This window comes from Schistocerca americana, chromosome 1 (genome assembly GCF_021461395.2).
Source record: "Schistocerca americana isolate TAMUIC-IGC-003095 chromosome 1, iqSchAmer2.1, whole genome shotgun sequence".
Lineage (NCBI taxonomy): Eukaryota > Metazoa > Arthropoda > Insecta > Orthoptera > Acrididae > Schistocerca > Schistocerca americana.
This window is the reverse complement of record NC_060119.1, coordinates 1,188,224,552-1,188,237,300: the sequence shown is the minus strand read 5'-3', so window position 1 is coordinate 1,188,237,300 and position 12,749 is coordinate 1,188,224,552.

Below are 12,749 nucleotides of genomic sequence, written 5' to 3'. Positions count from 1 at the left end.
ATAAAAACCTAAACAGCCTACTTAAAACTTTACAGAAGCTCTGTCATTCTGGATACCTTCTCCTCTTGTGATTCTTCAACAGGGGATTCGCTATTACTAGCTTATAGTTGTTTCACAACTCGGTCCTTCTCTTGCTCATTCCTTGTCCCAAGCCCATATTCTCTTGTAACCTTTTCTTCTACTCCTTCCCCTACAACTCCATTCCAGTCTCCCATGACTATTATATTTTCTTCTCCCTTTACATACTGTATTGCCCTTTCAATATCCTCATACACTTGCTTTATCTCTTCATCTACAGCTTGAGACGTCGGCACCTATCCCTGAAATACCGTTATCGGTGTTGGTTTGCTGTCGATTCTGATAAGAATGACCCTGTCACTGAACTGTTCACAGAAACACGCACTCCGCCCTATCTTCTTATTCATAACGAATTCTAGTCCTGTTATACCATTTTCTGCTGCTGTTGATATTACCCTATACTCATCCAACCAGAAATCCTTGTCTTCTTTACACTTCACTTCACTGATCCCGACTATATCTAGATTGAGCCTTTGCATTTCCCTTTCCAGATTTTCTAGTCTCCCTACCACTTTCAAGCTTCTGACATTCCATGCCCCGACTCGTAGAACATTATCCTTCCATTGATTATTCGCTCTTTTTCTGATGGTCACCTCTCTCTTGGCAGTCCCCTCCCAGAGTTTCGAATGGGTGACTATTCCGGAATCTTTTGCCAATGGAGAGATCATCATGACACTTCTTCAATTACAGGCCACATGTCCTGTCGATACACGTTACGTGTCTTTAATGCAGTGGTTTCCGTTGCCTTCTGCATCCTCATGCCGTTGATCATTGCTGAGTCTACTCACTTTTTGGGACAGTTTCCTACCCCTAGAACAAGAGAGTGTCCTGAATCTCTGTCCACTCCTCCGCCCTCTTTGACAAGACCGTTGGCAGAATGAGGGTGACCTCTTATGCCGCAAGTCTTTGGCCGCCAATGCTGATTATTAATCAAAATTTAAGCAACGGCAGGACCGAAGAGGTTTTGATCATGAATCAAAGACACTACTCCTAGACTACGGGTCCTGTTACAGGTTGGTTATAATTCTAAAAAGTTTCGGTGACTGAGAGGGCGGCCACGAGAAACTAGTGATCGCAGGACAATGATACTTTATGGAAGCATTTGTAAGGATACGCGGAAGAGAAATAACTAATAAATCATTCTAGTTTCCACTTGAGAGTGTAACGTTTGTTATCTGCGTACAGTGTTTACGTTCAGATAACAATAATTGCTCAGTGTAATGACCATCCGCACCTATGACAACCTGTAACCGTATCGCACAATTGTTTGCAGCACTTTACGAACGATGGACCTCTGAAATGTTTAGCTGTCGTGACAAAGCTAGTGCACCGATTGAAGATCCAACATTCTAAGCCATGACAGCAGTAACTTCTCCAACAATTTGCGGCCCAGTTGGTCGTCGACCTCTCCCAGGAGCAGTTCCCAAATCGCCAGCTAATTCGAACTTCTCAATGGCGTTCTTCAACCCCGTTGCGGAATGAAGACCTCTTGTGTTCCTTTAATACTTCGCTACTCGGAAGGATCAGCAGCATTATTGCTATTCTTTTTATAAAACAGCCTTGTAGGTAAAGCCCCGCTCACCCTGTGCAGGCCCATGTTGACTGTCTACAACTGTAACGCACACTGGTGCGTGTGTTTCACCCCTACCGCATCGTACCAGTACCAGCACCTGACGAAAAGTCATGGCACTAACACTTCCGCCTATGCAAATCCTGCCGAACACAGTATGAACATCTTTCCTATAAAGCACGGTACCCATACGGTAATTATTTTTCAGTTTACACTTGCTCATGTAGCAAAAGTATGCTTATAACCAACCAATATATCGATACGAACCTAAGGATTTTCCTATTCTGGAATGAAATAAAGGCTTTTTTTTTCTCCTTAGGTTATGTGCTATATGGACCAACATTCTCATGTGAAACAGACTGCAGTAGTCAACAGTGATGGAACGCAGAGCCGTGTCTGGAGGATTCTGTGATCCTGGAAGAAGAGATTTAGCAAATTTTTCTGATTTTGTGAGTAGATTTAACAAAACTGAAGCAGTATTGAAAGATATTGCTTAAATGGGCTGTACTGATAAAAAATATTGCACACTACAAATTCTATAACTTATTCTTGGTTTTAGCGTGATGATAATGAAGAAGAAATTTTATTTTCTCCACATAAATTATTAACTGTGTATAAATTATTGATTAAAAATAAAAGAAAAGGGCTACAAGGCAGACTTGAGAAAATATCCAAAATTCGACAGTCTGCTTTCAACCATACTTGATCTTGTGTAGTTTCTGCAGTCACTAGAATTATCATAAATAAACTCAAATCTATTACAGCAAAAAAAAAAAAAAAAAAAAAAAAAAAAAAAAACAGATAATCCAATCGTAAAGTCTTGGCAATGCTCTTTCCCCTGGAAATTGAAAGTAGGTATTTCGTCAACTCGTTACGCTGTATCAATATCTCTGCTATATTTGGCATCAAAATCAGCCGCACATGTAAGATATAGGCCTGTCAGTTAGGATACAGGAAATGAAAGTCAGATGAAATGGTGTGATGTTTGTGAGACCTGTCTTCCATTTATTAATGAAATACTTCGAATCTGAAGTCTTTGGTCGGATAGTATATTTGCTTCAGTTCCTGTTCAAGGACCATTGAGCTCCTACTACGCCGTAACGAAACAGCAGTGAATACTCCATTGCTGTACAGCAGCGCGATGTGTAGGCGGCAGCTGTGTGAAATTTTCAATGAAACACACTGTTACCACATAAACCATATTAGCGACAGACGTAACTACGTTTGGCAGTACACATTTCCGTCAGCTCCTGCATGCGTGAAATGTGATTTACTAATGACACTGGGACAAACTACGTGCGTCTATAGTCCCGGGAAAGACTTTTTCTCGTAGGGTGAACGTAATGGGTCCTAGGGTCCTTGCTAATCTCTAGGCCGATTGACGTGCAGTAATGAAAAGAATCAGCTGTAATCGAGGGCAAACCCTGTAATCAATATGTTGTCAGACACCGTACCTCACATGCCGTCTGTAATCGAATTGTGTGCTTCTGGAATATCGCCTCAGCTGTGCTACTGGACACGTGATTCCCTGTCAGAGAGGTGACAGTTGGCAGTAATTGCTGAAAAGCCATCGAATAAAACTGAAATGATTTCTGGAGTGCCTCAAAATAATTTTATAGGCCTTCTGCAGTTCTTTGTCTATATAAACGATTTAGAAGACAATCTGAGCAGCCGTCTTAGGTTGTTCGCAAATGATCCTGTCGTTTATAGTCTAGTAAAGTCATCAGATGAGCAGAACAAAATGCAAAACGATTTAGAAAAGACGTCTGCATGGTACGAAAATTGCCCTGCCCCCCGCCCCATGAACCATGGACCTAGCCGTTGGTGGGAAGGCTTGGTGTCTCAACGATACAGGTAGGCATACAGTAGGTGCAACCACAATGGAGGGGTATCAGTTAAGAGGCCAGACAAACGTGTGGTTCCTGAAGAGGAGCAACAGCCTTTTCAGTAGCTGCAGGGACAAAAGTCTGGATGGTTGACTGATCTGGCCTTGTAACACTAACCAAATCGGCTCTTTGCTGTGCTGGTACTGCGAACGGCTGAAAGCAAGGGGAAACTATAGCCGTAATTTTTCACGAGGGCATGCAGCTTTACTGTATGGTTATATGATGATGGCGTCCTCTTGGGTAAAATATTCCGGAGGTAAAATAGTCCCCCATTCGGATCTCCAGATGGGGACTACTCAGGAGGAAGAAAACTGGCGTTCTACGGTTCGGAGCGTGGAATGTCAAATCCCTTAATCGGGCAGGTAGATTAGAACATTTAAAAAGGGAAATGGATAGGTTAAAGTTAGATGTAGTGGGAATTAGTGAAGTTTGGTGGCAGAAAGAACAAGACTTCTGGTCAGCTGACTACAGGGTTGTAAATACAAAATGAAATAGGGGTAATGCAGGAGTAGGTTTAACAATAAATAAAAAAGTAGGGGCATTAGGGGCATGGGCAAGCTACTACAAACAGCATAGTGAATGCATTATTGTGGCCAAGATAGACACGAAGCGCACACGTACCACAGTAGTACAAGTTTATATGCCAACTAGCTCTACAGATGATGAAGAGATTGATGAAATGTATGATGAGATAAAAGAAATTATTCAGAGATTGAAGGGAGACGAAAATTTAATAGTCATGGGTGACTGGAAATCGATAGTAGGAAAAGGAGAAGGAAACGTAGTAGGTGAATATGTAATGATGGTAAGGAATGAAAGAGGAAGCCGCCTGGTAGAATTTTGCACAGAGCATAACTTTATCATAGTTAACACTTTGTTCAAGAATAATGAAAGATTGTTGTATACATGGAAGAGGCTTGGAGATACTGGAAGGTTTCAGATATATTATATAATGGTAACACAGAGATTTAGGAACCAGGTTTTAAATTGTAAGACATTTCCATGTGCAGATACGGACTCTGACCACAATCTATTGGTGATGAACTGTAGATTTAAATTGGAGAAACTGCAAAAAGGTGGTAATTTAAGGAGATGGGACCTGGATAAACTGAAAGAACCAGAGGTTGTAGAGAATTTCACAAAGAGCATTAGGGAATAATTGATAAGAACGGGGGAAAGAAATACGACAGAAGAAGAATGGGTAGCTTTGAGAGATGAAATAGTGAAGGCAGCAGAGGATCAAGTAGGTAAAAAGACGAGGGCTAATAGAAATCCTAGGGTAACAGAAGAAATACTGAATTTAATTGATGAAATGAGAAAATATAAAAACGCTGTTATGGCTTCTGTCCGCAGCTCATGGTCGTGCGGTAGCGTTCTCGCTTCCCGCGCCCGGGTTCCCGGCTTCGATTCCCGGCGGGGTCAGGGATTTTTTCTGCCTCGTGATGACTGGGTGTTGTGTGATGTCCTTAGGTTAGTTAGGTTTAAGTAGTTCTAAGTTCTAGGGGACTGATGAGCATAGATGTTAAGTCCCATAGTGCTCAGAGCCATTTGAACCATTTTGTTATGGCTTCTGCAGTACTTGTTAGGAGCAGACACAGAGGCTGCGCCAAAGACTGAAACGACGTGGAATTTTACAATTATTTATTGAACTTTCTTTACAGTTTCTCCCTCGTCGACGCTGCCCAGCCCTGCGGATCCCTCTGCCTGGCTGCTGGTGTGTAGATTCTCCAACAATGCGCGCAACTCGTGCCGTTCAGCGCACTCGGGGGCCTCAGGCCACCAGTGCTCCGCTGAAGCCAGGATGCCCTGTGGTTGAAATGAAGTCGTCACCGCTCTGCGCCCCAGATCGGGCACGCCCACGGAGCCGCGTCGCCGGGAGGTCAGCTGTCGACGCCTGCTGCACCGGCGGCTGGGAAGCCGTCAGTCATGATGTCCGCGAGGTACTGTCATGGATGGACCAAGCGCCGTGCAGCCGGGTTGACATGAAGTCCGTGCGTCAGTCCCCGGCGGCGCCTGTGACCAAGACCGCACTGCGGCCGTTCCTGCTGGCAGTTCTCGCTGTAGTTAGTCAGTCAGCCATGGTGCCGACCGAACTCGGGCCGACCCCCAGAGCTGAAGTTGACATCTGGCGGCGAACGGATGACTCCTGCGAGCTGGGAAAGACTTCCAGAATCGTCACCTACGAAGATTGAACATTCGGACATGGATCACGTCCGTCCTCAGATCCGAATTGGGTCCTAATGACTTCTGTCTGTTACTGCCTGCGCTCCACTATTTACGAGGGTTATTCCAAAAGTAAGGTCCGATTGATTGCCAAATTGAAACCACAGTGAACATCAGAAATGTTTTACTTGTAACAATTAGCTACACCTTTCAGCTACTTCTCTACGTAGTCGCCGTTCTGACTTAGACTTTTGTCATAGCGTTGTACCAACTTTTCAATAGCCTCATCATAGAAGGCAGCCGCCAGTGCTTTCCGCCAATTCTCCACGCTGGCCTACACCTCGTTGTCTGTGTCAAAATGTTGTCTTCAAAGACAGCGGTTCATGTGACCAGAGATGCGGCTGAGAATTGTCGTGAAGACGAAACAGCACAACAGTTATGTAATGTTGGCTGCATAGCTTCAGGCGAAATTTCTCACCAGGCCCTCGTACCTGGCGGCAGACACTATTTTCTAGACATCTTTACGCACTCACTGTGAGCTCAGAAATGAGAAGAGCGACGTGATGCTAACTGGGGTTATACTAGAGACACTACCCAACACATCTGTGCAAAGCTTTATCGGATTTTCATAGTCGTTTCCATTTCGCGACCTATCGGACCTTACTTTTGGAATAACCCTCGTATATCCGGCAGGAGGACGTTTTTTACCCTCGGTGGTAGCTTTTTGTTATTACTCCCACAGTATATTGCAGCGTAACTTAGCGTGCTGGCCTCACTTCTCCTTATTCAGCACTCTCCAGGCTTTATTTGGCGCTCCGTCTGTGTGCGTCCTTGCGTCAGTCTGTTGGTAGACTGCTGCTGTCAGCAAGGCTATCTGTGCCTGCCTACTTCGTAACGCCTCGGTCGCCGGCGTGCCTCTGTTTTGTCATTCTCCACTGTGTGAAGCAACGCTTACTACATGTGGCCGCAACAACGCAGTAAATAAAGCAGGCAACAAGGAATTCAAAGGTCTCAAAAACGAGATCGACAGGAAGTGCAAAATGCCTAAGCAGGTATGGCTAGAGGACAAATGTAAGGATGTAGAGGCATATATCAGTAGGGGTAAGATAGATACTGCCTACAGGAAAATTAAAGAGACCACTGCAGAAAAGAGAATCTCTTGCACGAATATCAAGAGCGCAGATGGAAACCCAGTTCTAAGCAAAGAAAGGAAAGCAGAAAGGTGGAAGGAGTATATAGAGGGTCTGTACAAGGTCGATGTACTTGAGGACAATATTATGGAAATGGAAGAGGATGTAGATGAAGATGAAATGGGAGATACGATACTCCGTGAAGAGTTTGACAAAGCACTGAAAGATCTAAGTCGAAACAAGGCCCCAGGTGTAGACAAAATTCCATTAGAGCTACTGATAGCCTTGGGAGAGGCAGCCCTGACAAAATTCTATCATCTGGTGAGCAAGATGAATGAAACAGGCGAAGTACCCTCAGACTTCAAGAAGAATTCACGGCTCCAAAATACTAACGCGAATTCCTTACAGACGAATGGAAAAACTGGTAGAAGATCAGTTTGGATTCTGTAGAAATATTGGAACACGTGAGGCAATACTGACCCTAAGACTTATCTTAGAAAATGAATTAAGGAAAGGCAAATCTACGTTTCTAGCATATGTAGACTTAGAGAAAGCTTTTGACAATGTCAACTGGAATACTCTTTTTCAAATTCTGAAGGTGGCAGGTGTAAAATACAGGGAGCGAAAGGCTATTTACAATTTGTACAGAAATCAGATGGCAATTTTAAGAGTTAAGGGACATGAAGGGGAGCATTGGTTGGGAAAGGAGTGAGACAGGGTTGCAGCCTATCCCCGATGTTATTGAATCTGTATACTGAGCAAGCAGTAAAGGAAACGAAAGAAAAATTCGGAGTAGGAATTAAAATGTATGGAGAAGAAATATAAACTTTGAGGTTCGCCGATGACATTGTAATTCTGTCAGAGACAGCAAAGGATGCTGAGGGGATTAGATTAGGCAATGAGACACTTAAAGTAGTAAATGAGTTTTGCTATTTGAGGAGCAAAATAACAGATGTTGTTCGAAGTAGAGAGGATATAAAATGTAGACTGGCAATGGCACGGAAAGCGTTTCTGAAGAAGAGAAATTTGTTAACATCGAGTATAGATCTAAATGTCAGGAAGTCGTTTCTGAAAGTATTTGTGTGGAGTGTAGCCATTAATTGATGTGGAACATGGACGACAAATAGTTTAGACAAGAAGAGAATAGAAGCTTTCGAAATGTGGTGCTACAGAAGAATGCTGAAGATTAGATGGGTAGACCACATAACTAATGAGGAGGTATGGGTGGCACAACTTGACTAGAAGAAGGGATCGGTTGGCAGGGCATGTTCTGAGGCATCAACCGATCACCAGTTTAGGGTGGAGGGTGAAAATCGTAGAGGGAGACCAAGAGATGAATACACTATGCAGATTCAGAAGGATGTAGGTTGCAGTGGGTGCTGGGAGATGAAGAAGCTTGCACAGGATAGAGTAGCATGGAGAGCTGCATCAAACCCGTCTCTGGACTGAAGACCACAACAACAACAACAACAAAAATTGGCTTTAGTCTCTAAATAATGAAAAGTGTGAGATTATTCACATGAGTGCCGAAAGTAATGTGTTAAACGTCCGTTACACAGTAAACCAATTAAATTTAAAGGCCGTAAGTTCAACTAAATACCTAGAAATTCTAATTACGAACAACTAGTATTGTAAAGGACATATAGAAAATGTTGTGGGGGAAAGCGAACCAAAGATTGCGTTTTATTATCAGAACACTTAGAAGATGCAACAGATCTACCAAAGAGACTGCCCACACTACGCTTGTCCTTCTTCTTTTGGGATTGTGCGATGTGGGATACTCACCAGATGGGTTATCAGAGTACACCGAGAAAGTTAAGTGAGGAGCAGTACCTTTTGTATTATCGAGAGAGTGTCACGGACATGATACAGGATATGCGGCGGGACATTCTCAAGAATTTTCTGTCACGAACTTTCTCCTCCGTATGCGAAAACATTTTGTCGACGCCGACCTACATGGGAAGAAACAATCATCATAATAAAATAAGGGAAAATATATAAGTGTTCGTTTCCTCCGCGCGGTTTTTCTACAGTGGAATAATAGAGAATTACTGTGAAGGCGGTGCGATGAACCTTCTGCCAGGCACTTTAGTGTGATTTAGAGAGTATCCATATAGACGTAGACATAGATGTAGAATTAATCTACAAAGTGTCGGTTATGGCAGATCTTATTCCAATTAAATTTAAAAATGCTAAATAAAAGTGATTCATAATGGAGGGGAGATAAAAAGTTCCAGCTTGTCGAAGCAATCGGAGTTCAGCTACTACATGGTAATTCGATGCTGATGTCAAACACTTTCAGGACCGACGGACAAGGTCAAGCGTATTAGTTTGAGGTAATAGGCCCTGGTCTGAAAACGAATGAGTTGGAAATTATAAGTGAAAATCTTTCTGATGTCTCTGTCAGTGAAAGTGGCTAAGATTGTAGGATAGGCGATCGCGACGAGCTCTTAGGTATAGAAGTTGAGATAATGACTCAGCTAATCCAATGCAGACTGCGTACTGTGTATTGACATGAACAATCTTGGCGTACAAAGTCTGTGCTGTCGAAGACTGTATTAAAGTCGATCACCCCTAACCAAATGGAGCTGTACCTGGTGATGGAAATTTTAGATATGATTCTCGTGAATGGCCAAGCAAATGGTAGCAGCAGATAAGTGGAAAGGTTGTGCAAGAAAAATTAACTGCTTAGAAGACATCCGGCTCACATCATATTTCAAAGAGTGTTCCAATGATTAAGGGAAACAGGGAAATTGGTACCACCATACAACGGCCGAGAAGGATGACGAACAATACAGACTCCCGACTTACAAGGTGCAGCGCTTGCTCCATTGACTGAGGCGCCAGCAATCAGCTCTCGAGCAGTTGCACGTGAAATAAATGTTTTTCGGAATACTGCTTGGCGAGTATTACGGTATTGTAATTGTCAACTGTCGAAGCTGCGTTGGTAAAGTACCGGAACTTCAAGCGCTGATAGAAAGCACCGAAGCTGAAATCGTTATAGGTACAGAAAGCTGGCTTAAGCCAGAGATAAATTCAGCCGAAATTTTTACAAAGGTACAGACGGTGTTTAGAAAGGATAGATTGCATGCAACCGGTGGTGGAGTGTTCGTCGCTGTTAGTAGTAGTTTATCCTGTAGTGAAGTAGAAGTGGATAGTTCCTGTGAATTATTATGGGTGGAGGTTACACTAAACAACCGAACTAGGTTAATAATTGGCTCCTTTTACCGACCTCCCGACTCAGGAGCATTAGTGGCAGAACAACTGAGAGAAAATTTGGAATACATTTCACATAAATTTTCTCAGCATGTTATAGTCTTAGGTGGAGATTTCAATATACCAGATATAGACTGGGACACTCAGATGTTTAGGACGGGTGGTAGGGACAGAGCATCGAGTGACATTATACTGAGTGCACTATCCGAAAATTACCTCGAGCAATTAAACAGAGAACCGACTCGTGGAGATAACATCTTGGACCTACTGATAACAAACAGACCCGAACTTTTCGACTCTGTATGTACAGAACAGGGAATCAGTGATCATAAGGCCGTTGCAGCATCCCTGAATATGGAAGTTAATAGGAATATAAAAAAAGGGAGGAAGGTTTATCTGTTTAGCAAGAGTAATAGAAGGCAGATTTCAGACTACCTAACAGATCAAAACGAAAATTTCTGTTCCGACACTGACAATGTTGAGTGTTTATGGAAAAAGTTCAAGGCAATCGTAAAATGCGTTTTAGACAGGTACGTGCCGAGTAAAACTGTGAGGGACGGGAAAAACCCACCGTGGTACAACAACAAAGTTAGGAAACTACTGCGAAAGCAAAGAGAGCTCCACTCCAAGTTTAAACGCAGCCAAAACCTCTCAGACAAACAGAAGCTAAACGATGTCAAAGTTAGCGTAAGGAGGGCTATGCGTGAAGCGTTCATTGAATTCGAAAGTAAAATTCTATGTACCGACTTGACAGAAAATCCTAGGAAGTTCTGGTCTTACGTTAAATCAGTAAGTGGCTCGAAACAGCATATCCAGACACTACGGGATGATGATGGCATTGAAACAGAGGAAGACACGCGTAAAGCTGAAATACTAAACACCTTTTTCCAAAGCTGTTTCACAGAGGAAGACCGCACTGCAGTTCCTTCTCTAAATCCTCGCACAAACGAAAAAATGGCTGACATCGAAATAAGTGTCCAAGGAATAGAAAAGCAACTGGAATCACTCAATAGAGGAAAGTCCACTGGACCTGACGGGATACCAATTCGATTCTACACAGAGTACGCGAAAGAACTTGCCCCCCTTCTAACAGCCGTGTACCGCAAGTCTCTAGAGGAACGGAGGATTCCAAATGATTGGAAAAGAGCACAGATAGTCCCAGTCTTCAAGAAGGGTCGCCGAGCAGATGCGCAAAACTATAGACCTATATCTCTTACGTCGATCTCTTGTAGAATTTTAGAACATGTTTTTTGCTCGCGTATCATGTCATTTCTGGAAACCCAGAATCTACTATGTAGGAATCAACATGGATTCCGGAAACAGCGATCGTGTGAGACCCAACTCGCCTTATTTGTTCATGAGACCCAGAAAATATTAGATACAGGCTCCCAGGTAGATGCTATTTTTCTTGACTTCCGGAAGGCGTTCGATACAGTTCCGCACTGTCGCCTGATAAACAAAGTAAGAGCCTACGGAATATCAGACCAGCTGTGTGGCTGGATTGAAGAGTTTTTAGCAAACAGAACACAGCATGTTGTTATCAATGGAGAGACGTCTACAGACGTTAAAGTAACCTCTGGCGTGCCACAGGGGAGTGTTATGGGACCATTGCTTTTCACAATATATATAAATGACTTAGTAGATAGTGTCGGAAGTTCCATGCGGCTTTTCGCGGATGATGCTGTAGTATACAGAGAAGTTGCTGCATTAGAAAATTGTAGCGAAATACAGGAAGATCTGCAGCGGATAGGCACTTGGTGCAGGGAGTGGCAACTGACCCTTAACATAGACAAATGTAATGTATTGCGAATACATAGAAAGAAGGATCCTTTGTTGTATGATTATATGATAGCGGAACAAACACTGGTAGCAGTTACTTCTGTAAAATATCTGGGAGTATGCGTACGGAACGATTTGAAGTGGAATGATCATATAAAATTAATTGTTGGTAAGGCGGGTACCAGGTTGAGATTCCTTGGGAGAGTGCTTAGAAAATGTAGTCCATCAACAAAGGAGGTGGCTTACAAAACACTCGTTCGACCTATACTTGAGTATTGCTCATCAGTGTGGGATCCGTACCAGGTCGGGTTGACGGAGGAGATAGAAAAGATCCAAAGAAGAGCGGCGCGTTTCGTCACCGGGTTATTTGGTAACCGTGATAGCGTTACGGAGATGTTTAATAAACTCAAGTGGCAGACTCTGCAAGAGAGGCGCTCTGCATCGCGGTGTAGCTTGCTGTCCAGGTTTCGAGAGGGTGCGTTTCTGGATGAGGTATCGAATATATTGCTTCCCCCTACTTATACCTCCCGAGGAGATCACGAATGTAAAATTAGAGAGATTAGAGCGCGCACGGAGGCTTTCAGACAGTCGTTCTTCCCGCGAACCATACGCGACTGGAACAGGAAAGGGAGGTAATGACAGTGGCACGTAAAGTGCCCTCCGCCACACACCGTTGGGTGGCTTGCGGAGTATCAATGTAGATGTAGATGTAGAAGTGCGGCCACACCCCTACCATCCACAGAAAGTGCTTGCTTTGACTCCTGCTGACTTCGGACCACGTGTCCTGTTCAGCCAGTGGTTCTTACAGCATCTTACAGTCTATCCTCACTTTCCTGCTATATTTCCTTCTCACGGATGAAATCACTTTCACAAGAGACGGGATGCTAAATAAGAATCCTCACACTACAGTTGTGAAGAGACATCAAC